The 10,172-nt window shown below is 38.6% G+C and overlaps 1 pseudogene; it reads right to left on the reverse strand.

The window, feature by feature from the left end:
- Nucleotides 1–3,181: 3,181 nt before the first annotated feature.
- Nucleotides 3,182–4,612, reverse strand: LOC103149659 (sodium/myo-inositol cotransporter-like; annotated as a pseudogene).
- Nucleotides 4,613–10,172: the final 5,560 nt, after the last annotated feature.

Genomic DNA, 10,172 nt, shown 5'->3' on the forward strand with positions numbered 1-10,172 from the left:
AAATTTATGAGTAGAGTTTGCATGTTTTCTGGGTATACTCTTACATTCTCCTGCAGTTCAAAAACATATATGATACTTTATCTAGTACATCCAAACTGACCAAAAGCCAGAGTGTGCATGACTGCTGTTTGACTTGCTTATGCCCTTCTTGGCCCCACAAGGGACTTCCAATTTGTAATAGGTTTACCTCGCAATTTGCCTGCAGATTCAGGTAGGCCGTCTCAATAGAAGTGCTATAACCTTAGGGAGCTTGCAGAAAAACTGGTTTTAAAGAAAGAGTTTTAAAAAATACTGAAGACTATTAATGTCCAAAGATCTTTAAAAACACAACAAATTTGATTGTGGAAATAAAATCGGCCATTAAACGCAAGATGAAATTTACTTGAACAAATTGTGTAACACGGTAAGCGGTTCCAAGTTTGTTGTGCAGACCCAGGATATTTGAAATCACTTTCGGCTCCATCATGAAATGATTATGGAACAGTCCCAAACTTCGAAAGAAATGTTGCAGCTCTGAACAGAAAGAAGAGTGAAGCCACAACATCTTTTCCCAGTTAGGAAGGCTTAGGGTGCAGCTATCTCGCTTCATTGACCTGTGTTGATTACAGAAGTATCTGGCACGGAGGCTGGGTGTGTCTTGCCAAGCTCTAACCACCCAGGAACAGCGGAGCAGACACGCATACATCTATGCATATGCACATACTCGAACAACAATAGCTTTTTGAAGCTGCAGCTTCAGGTTGTTCTTATGATTTTTGGGAAGTCATACCTGAAACGGCAATGGGTCATAGTGAGTCTGGACTTCTCATCATTTCCAGTCATTCAGGACTAATTAGTAACTTCATTCCATTGTGGTGATTTTTTTCTTTTTTTCTTTTTCCATGTGATTCAAAAACGTCATATTCATCGCCAGATGCTTTGTAAGGACATTACTGACTTATCACTTAGCTCATTTCAATATTTATTTTTCATTCGTCAATATTATATTGACTTCAGCACAACATTATTAGTCTTTTATTGTGGAGCCTGGAAATGTCTTGTAGACGTTTCAGGTCATGTATGCAGGAATTATGTTATCGTGATTATAAGAAGTGCAAAAGTTTTTTCAAATGTGATAAAAAGGGGATTTATGCAACATGAGCAAAGACTGTCAGAGTTCCCTCTCTCACAACTTCAACACTCCAAACTCCTCCAAACTAGCAGCAGCAGCAGCAGCAATTAGGAAATACCTGGTGGAACTTCTGAGGATATCATAGGAACTACTTGTCAGTGAAATGCTGCAAAGAATGTTACAAAGTAAATTGGAATATGGAGGATTATTATTGCAATGACGTGCTGAGGATCAGAAAAAGCAGGATCTTCTTAAAGAGACAAAGGCCCGATTTCAAGATATTTAATCGCAAAGTGTTCTTTTATGCCTTTGATATATACAGCATTTTTACTAAAACTGAAGGTAACATAGTTACTGTGCGATGAAATGGCGCCTTGTGCCTGGAAAATTCATAATACTATCCCTTTTAAAACTGTTTGGGCATCCTAAAAAAACTAAGCAAAACCACAAATCCTCATAAAGGCAAATAACTTTTTTAAAGAGTTGTGTAATATGAGCAGCTCTTTTTAATCTTTATGTGGCCACAACTTAAATATAGAAAATATGTGCAAAAAGGAGCAAAACTGCAGAAAAGTTGCAAGTTTTTACCAGCCTCAAACTTGCAAAAGCCATTAATTATGAATTTCCTTTTAAAACAATGCAAAGTATATTATGCTTACTACCCCAAGAACAACACTGAGATAGTCTAAACTGACAGTAAAAAAGTAATATAAACATCCCAATTTTTCAGCAGAGAAAAAAAATAGTTTTATTTAACTTAATTTATTTAACTTTTATTTTAAATAGCACCTGCATGTAACCAGCGAGTTCATCAAAATGTCCATTGATCTGAATCATTAGTTCCGTCCAGGCCTCTACCAGTGAACTCAGTGTTTTGATAAAGGCTTAAAGATTCTTGGAAACACTTGTGTATGCGTGTGTGTGTGTGTGTGCGTGTGTGTGTGTGTGTTGCTTGTATTTATTTGTGCTACTGTAAAATATTGCCTTCTAAGCCCATGGCAACTCCAGAGCAAGCTTGTAAGTTCATCTGTATTTCATGTCATGCTTTTTTTCCCCCCCCCCTTTGTTCCCCCAAGGATTAATTTGCTAGTTCAGTCTGATTTATTCGGGTGTACCTGAGAATAGCTCAGATTATATGCCTAAAAGCTCATAAAAGTCTTGGATCAAACAATAGTTTTATGTGCAAGTGATTAAAGTCATTTCAAGTCTCAAAGGTTTGATCTTGTTGAATGCTTGTCATGTGACTCATGGCAATTTTACCTTTACTATGCTTTTGTTACTGGCAATTAAGCTCTTAAAACGCTAGCACACTTTTACATTTAATTCTACTGCCGCATAATGTACAAGTGACATGCTGTACTAAGTTTTATTACTTTAAGCACTCTTTGTCAAGCATAAAATATTTACTTCTTTCTTTTTACCCATGCTTACCGGCCCTTCCAGTGTTGGAAGTTCAGCCTTGCTTGACCAATTAAACAGATCTGTGTGACCACAAAACGCAACCAAGAGCTCTTTTAGTGCAGATTTAGAAGCTTCTGAAGCAAAGCATAATAAATACTCACTTCTGGGAAGATTCTTCCAGGGGCCCATGAACATCCTCAAAAACACTCATACATTTACCATTTATTCTCCTCCTTCCCAAAATCAGCACCCCTCTTTGTTCTCTACATCCTTCACTTGTCTCTTTTTTCCGTCACTCTCCTATCTCGGCTCAGATATCAGATTATAGCTGCCATTCTGGAGTTCTGAGTGGGTTGGGATGATATTGCCCTTTTTTAACTATGTTTTCATCTTGCTGCTGAGCTTGTTTTGGGGGTTATGGAAAGTTTCTCAACAAACATCACCGTTATCTGATCCAGAAGCCTAAAATTGTTAAGAACTTTTTCACCTTCTTGATATGTTCTTTGCCTTTTTAGCTTCCTTCTCTACATTAACTCTCACAGAGTGGTTGTTCTGATTTGTTCTTGTTCCAATGGAAGAGTGGAGACTCTCAATGACAATCAGTAAAGCTGATAACCAAAACAAGAAAGCTGCCACATACATGAACTGGACATCTTTGATGAAGGATGGTCACTCATCAGGCTGGTCGCAATGCAGTTCTATGTGAACAAAGCCTAAAATTATCCACCCAGGTCCAAGAATAAAGCCAACCACTCCAACCCCAAAAAGCACCAGTAATGTTACAGCACTACCACAGAATACCAAGCAGGAATAGTACTGCCATCAGGGGAGAAGGAGAACGATTAAGAAATCTCATACCTCTCTGATATGGTATCAGTGCTACTTCTATTTTAATGATAACCAGCACTGAAGCAACAAAAATCCTGCAATTTATCACTAATTCCTTGGACACAGCATCCTTTCACAGTTAATATGGTGCTTGCAGAGTTGAAGATCAAAGCCATCATGAAGTCCGTTCATGAGGACCTCCATCATGAAGTCAGGAAACTGATGTCTATCAGTCAGGAAACTGATAGACATCACCGACATGAAAAGCTCAGGGTATGTCGCATTGCTGCAGCCATCCCCAGAACAGCACACCACCATACAGTGTTTTGGACTAATGCATGCCAGCTCGTCAACAAAGGAGACCCTGGAAATCATCCCTAATATGAAAATAGGAAGAATTTTGAGGAAGCCCTGATGTTAGAGTCTTTGGCATCAGCGATGTTCTTTGCAGCCACAACTCGCTGTACAATCACCTAATCTGCACACCACTAGATTGAGGCAGGGGTCTGACCCAGCAAGACGTCAGGGCAAGGGAGGTCAGGATCTTTTGGACCTTGCAGGACTTTCAGTGACTTGTTGAGCATCTGAGATACTGCTTGCAGGATACAGAAAATGTCAGATTTGGAGAAGACAGAAAAAAAGGAAGTGATGTTTAGATTGACCTCCATGTCTTTGAATCTTATCCTGCCAAGGCCTTCAATTTGGATAAAGATGATCATTATAAGATGGATGACTTCAGAGATTATCATGAATGCTTTGACTGCGACTGAGTAGATGACAGCAACCAGACCTCCTGCGACTTTCGGCACAGCTGTCATTATGATGAGGGGGGATGATGGAAAGATAAAGGTTCCACCCTAAGGATTCCTGAATGAAAGGGGCTCCTGAATAGAGGTTCACAGACAGCATGGTGTAGATGTAAAGCATGAGAGATAAAGCAGAAAACACACCTTCAGGCACCGTCCTCCCTATTGTTTGGACAGGTACTCTGTCACTGTGTAAACTCCAACACTGAATATACACAGCAACTGAGGCAACGGTAGTGTTGAATTCCCACGCAACCACACTAAACCCAACAAGTCCAATGAAATGCTCACTTCCTCTGGTGCTGACAAGGAGAGATGCTTCCAAAGCACCCCAGTTCATGGATCAACCTGCCTTGAAGTAGCCCCTCACTGTGCCTCTGTTGGCTTGTTGCATTGCCAGGAAGCCAATTCCAAGCACTAAGAGAAAGAAGATTAGGACAATAATGTGGTGATATTGGGGAGCCATAGTTGAAGACATATGACCCCTTAGCTAGCTTCTTATTGACACTACGTTTTAGTCTACATTTAAAACATTTGGAAATCAGTAACACTGTGTATAAATGACCTTATTGAGCTTTACATCATGTTATAATGTTGTAAAGCTCATGTTTGAAGAATTCTCGAAACTCTGGTGGCAGCCATTTGGGGATGCCTAAACGCTTGCTCTCATGAAGCATTGCTTATTTTCACAAAGCTCCTCCTCTGAGCCGCTGATCCCCCGCCGATCTTCCGCCTCACAGAGCACCCCTCCTACGCACCTTTCTTACACAACTCCTCCAGAGTAGAGGTGGCAGCAACTAACAAGCACCTGGTGAAAATTTGAGTATTATACAAGCTACTCCTCAGTCCAATGCATCTAAGAATGACTGAAAACAGCATAACGGCAAGGCATTATTGGGAAAGCAAAGTGTCAGAAAGAGTAGGAGCTTCTTCAAGTGCATCTACTCCAAAACAGCATATATTAGAGTGTTTGCAACCTTGCTGTTGTGCATTTAACTTTCAAACAGTTACTACAATAGCAACAGGCAAAACTGTGTTTGGATTGTTTGTTAGTGATGTGTGGGTGTGAGGTCTAAATTATCATGTTTGTAATGTGGTAATTGAGGTTTTCCTGAAAATACAACCTTACTACATATACAGTACCATCGAAATTCAACTCCCATGCATTCCAATCATATACTGTAATCACCTTCAGGGTTCTTGCATGCCTTCACCTGGTTCCTAAACTATTCAGATTAGTCACAACTGGAAACACCCTGGGATCTCTTAAGCATCATAAGGTGAAAAAAATAGATGTATATTTGTTGGGCTTAAGCTTATAACCCTGTCAGAGAAAGCAACCCTGCAACAATTAATAGCCAAAATTGACAGACTGCCATGTAGCAGAATTACAGTTTTATATTAATACACTTAATGCTGTCACTTGAGCATCTCCACATAAACATGCACTGATACAGAAACATTAAATCTTTTTCATTTCAACCTAAGGAAACACAGCTTCTCATATGACAAGTTGTGTTTGGACCTGTGTGAGCCACATGTGTATAAATGCCTTCCTATTGGTATGTGAGGGGGTATGTGCACGAGTGCGCATGTTGACCCAGTTTAACCCTTTTCAAAGACACTCTGTGGGGTTTTCAAAGAGTAAAGCCAAAACAGCTGCAGCTTTGTTCAGATACCAGGTGTCTTTTTTTTAACTCACCCCTCAAAACTAACTCACATTTCTTCACCTCTTCTCACCCAAACATTCTGTCTATATGTGGTTGAATTTTGAAATTCCTCTAAAATACTAACAAACTTACAATTTTCCTTCCTTAGTTAAATCATTAGTGCGTGCTTTCGAACGACAGGTAAATACTTTCTTCAAGAGAATTAGTAGAAACTTGCAAATAGCAGTGTGGCCTTGGAAAACAGGTTGGGTTGCTGTCTTATTTACCTGGATGAAGCCAAAGATGTAGTCAACAGGAAACAGAATTGCCTCCATCTCTTAATGTTGACAGGTTTTGCCTCAAGGTCTTGTAACTGAGAAAACAAAACCCAAAATGGAGCATTGGTTTAATAGTGTGCTCATTTTGGCAAATGTGCAATGTTGAAACAGGTCTGTTATTTGCCTGACTCATTTCTCCAAGTAGCGAAGGTCCCTAGAGCAAAAGGACATCTTGAATCCAGCATCTGAAGCCTCTCCTTGTCTAAAAGTTTAAAATTTATCACATATCATCAAATCGCCCATTGTTTTCTGATTGCACAGTAATAATGTGCAACTGAACCAGGCTTACGTGATTTAAAAAATTGCTGGTCATAGGCTCGTAAAAATCAGACTTTTCCTGTCAAGTAATGATGTTACCTGTCATTACTGCATGACTCACTTCAAGGTATAAGTTCAAGGTTGGACCTTTCAGAGCTTATGTTTTTGCATGTTGCTCTATACCAGTTGATTATCTTGAAACTAGTATTTGTAGAAAAATGATGTAAATCAGCACATCTGGTGCATTATCTGCCATGACTGCCAGGAACAATCGCCTGACAAAGCAGGTAGCCTGTGCAGCATGGTCTATCCCATCAGCATCATTCCAGTCAAAAACATTGAGAAGAAGACATGCTTCTTCTTTTTTTTTTTTTTTTTCTATAAGATGAATTCACGTTCTGGTCAGTGTCTGGAAAATGCTGAGTGCAATCCCCAGTTTAAAAAGAAAATGTTTCCAATAAATCCAGATTTAATAAGCCCATCTCAAGACTTTACAGTTAGGTTTCATTGTAAAACATCGCTAGGATGATGTTGGCATGACTGGGAGGAAAAAAACAGATTGCATCAACTGATGACAAGTTGATGCAACCTGTTTGCAAGTTTCTGTGGAATTCTACTAGATCCACGTTGAGATGAAGAAACTTTTACTTAACAAAAGAAACAATGGCGCATGTGGTAAATTGAATTACGCCAACTTAGATGTAAACTGGGAACTAAAATGAACATATTTCTCATATTTATTTTCAGTGTGCTTGATGCAAGATGGCAAAAACAGAATTAGGTCAGCAGTCATAGAATATGTACATATAAAAAAATATTTTATTTAAATACAAAATGTTTTTTATTTAAATTTCTTAATTTGTGCAGATGTAAACAAGTAATGCTTGTTGTGCAGCAAAATATGACTTATGTAACTTATTTTATTTTTATTTTTATTTTCAATATTCTGTGCTAGCAGATGGAGTGGCTGGGTTCAATAAAGACATCCACAAGAAGCTGTGATGTGTTTTGATGTTTAATTGTGTAGGATACCAAGTGTTTGCTGGCAACACCACAAATCAACCGATACCTGCTTGTGCTTGCTTATTGCTCAGCTATGCAGGGTTAATGACAAGTGAAAGCGAAAAAAAAAAAAAATCTTTAACAAATTGACAAGAATGATCTTCAAGAGCTTTGTAACATGTTGAGAATATGCTCTTACATGTGCTGCAGTCGGGTGAGTCACATCACTGTCACAATCAATGGAGGGCAATGACCGTTGAAACTGTGTATCTCATATAATCTCTGTAAAACGAGAAATACTCCTTGTGACTTTTGCTTTTCTAGAACCGGCAAAAGTCAAACCACAAAAATGCCGGAAATGCCATGTGGAAATTAGATTAAGGGTTAGATTGTGAGATTGATAAGGTTTTCTCGTTCTGTCTTTGGCTATGCTTATGGTTTAACCACAGCAAGATTTCTCAATTTTGGTGAGGGCAAGTGTTAAGTGATTTCCTGCTCATCATTAATGTCTTTGAACATATCTTTTGTTACTTTGCTAAAATCATTACTAGCTCTGGTTCTTTGACATTGTGTGTTCTTGTACAAGTATTCCATATTGATTTTGTAACTACAGTCAGTAAAATGTTTTGAGAGGAGGCCTGTAAATCAGCAGATTCTCATGCTGGAGTAACATCATGGGACATTTTGTGTGTAGAACAGCCAGTCATTAAACAAGACTTAACACTTATAAAAATGACAGAAAGTTCAAATAAATGCCTAAAAACTTAGTGTCAAATTACAAAGAACAAAACAACCTGAACCACTGAAAACAAAAAGTTTTTAACATCTAAAGCAGATACTGCTGAAGATTGAAAGAGTATTTGAAAGATTCTATTGCCCCTAATCTCAATACTGACTCTCATCCCTTCACTTTGGCAAAGACCCAGATGTGAAATTAACACAAGATGTTGGTAGATTTAAAAATTTCGCAGAGATCTCTGGGAATATGTTTCAGTAGCAGTGGGGCATATCTCGGACACAATGGTGAGAGAGGCTAAAGGTTACTAAACTCACTTTCCCAGTATGTAGAAACACAGTAAGAGACACAGGAACACATAAACACACACAAGGGGGTTGGGTTTAATAAAGTTCTTGATTTCCACTGAGAGAAGATTGGGCTTGGAGGACAAGTGTGGGAACAGCTAGAAAGGTATTTAAATTGTGAAATCATGTTGGAGATCATACACCAGGATATACACGTTTTTTTGGGGGGGTTTTTCTCCGTGCAGAATATGTTTTGCAGTGATTCCAGATCCATCTGTGCATACTGAGCGTGATGTGTCTGAAACCAAACCGGGCTGTTTTCTCCTCTGTGTCCGTCCCTAGTGGGACAATAGCTGAATTCTGTATAGCGAGACCGTGGGTGGAAGGAGACAGAAGAGTCAATGAGTGAAGAGGCTTCTGGGGTGCGTCAGCACAAGGCCATGATGAGGGTGTAGGAGGATGAACTATCTAATGGGCAGAGCAACGGCTATTCAGTTACCTCACAGGACAGCATGCATGCATGGATGTGACTAACTTTAACAAAAGTGCAGATGATATTAAGAAACTAATTTATTTTCTATGTCACATATGGACACCCAGGCAGACGGCCACAATCGGTGATCTTTGTGAAGGTTTTCACTGTGACTCGGGGGGGCAGATGAAATAATGTTTTGAATATGTCAAAAGAATCTCCCTGATGCTCACCTAATTAATAGACTGCCTGTGATTCATACTGTTTTTTTTTTTTTGCAAGCATTACAAAGCACTGCTGATGATGTTGTAACATGTCATAATTATTTGCTGTCAATGCAAAACGTGTCACGTATATTAATATAATTTATATTTCATCCAAACTTTTGTATGTTCAAACATTAACTTAATAGATTCTGGGCTATGTCTTCATTGACCAAGTTCCTTGCATACAGAACATTTATAGAAATGGCATATTTAAAGCCTTAAACACACACATTAAAAGTGTAACACAGACAAATTTAATAAACAAGACAGGATTCATAATTCAGGAAGAGTCCTCAATTACTAAATCAACTGTTGGTAAGAGGGTGTGTCTGGCTTCAGATGAAAGGGAATTTGTCCCATCAAACAATAATGGATAATTGGGAACTTACGAGATCAAATCGTAATTTCCCAATTATCCGTCAAGATAATTGGGAATTACCCATTGGGAACAAACAAGGTCTTAATGTACGTCTTTCACCATTTGCAGAGTAAGACATTAGGAAAATGTTTGAGAAGTCTGGGAAAATCCAAGAGTGTAAAAACCAAGACCGGAAACCAGAGTGAGGGAACCATGCAACTGTCAAGGTTAGATCTCCAGAGGTTTGTGTTTATTCTGTTTTGCACGAATTGCAGCAGGCTGTCTTAGATGAAATGTGCTTGCTGTTGACAAGCCTGCATGCAGTCCATACCTGTCCAATTTTTAACAACTTATTGTGCATCAAAAAGGGAGAAATCTGACAAAATCCAGCATTTGTTTCTTTAAAACCCTTGCAAAAAATGTTCTGCACAGATTGCAAAGGATTTTAAACAGAATGTAAAAGGTAAAGCAATATATAATAGATAATAGATTTTATTCTTGGACAAGAACATTTTTATTAGTTATTGAGATTGACAGTAAAATTGGGGCTTCACAAGCACCTTTGTCCATCTGGTGTTTCACATCTTATTAGACAAAATGATTTTGCATTGTACCTTGAATAAAGAAAAAAAGTTAAAATATTTTGGAAACTGCTCATTC

The sequence above is a fragment of the Poecilia formosa genome, unplaced genomic scaffold (assembly GCF_000485575.1).
Source record: "Poecilia formosa unplaced genomic scaffold, Poecilia_formosa-5.1.2 Scaffold232, whole genome shotgun sequence".
NCBI lineage: Eukaryota > Metazoa > Chordata > Actinopteri > Cyprinodontiformes > Poeciliidae > Poecilia > Poecilia formosa.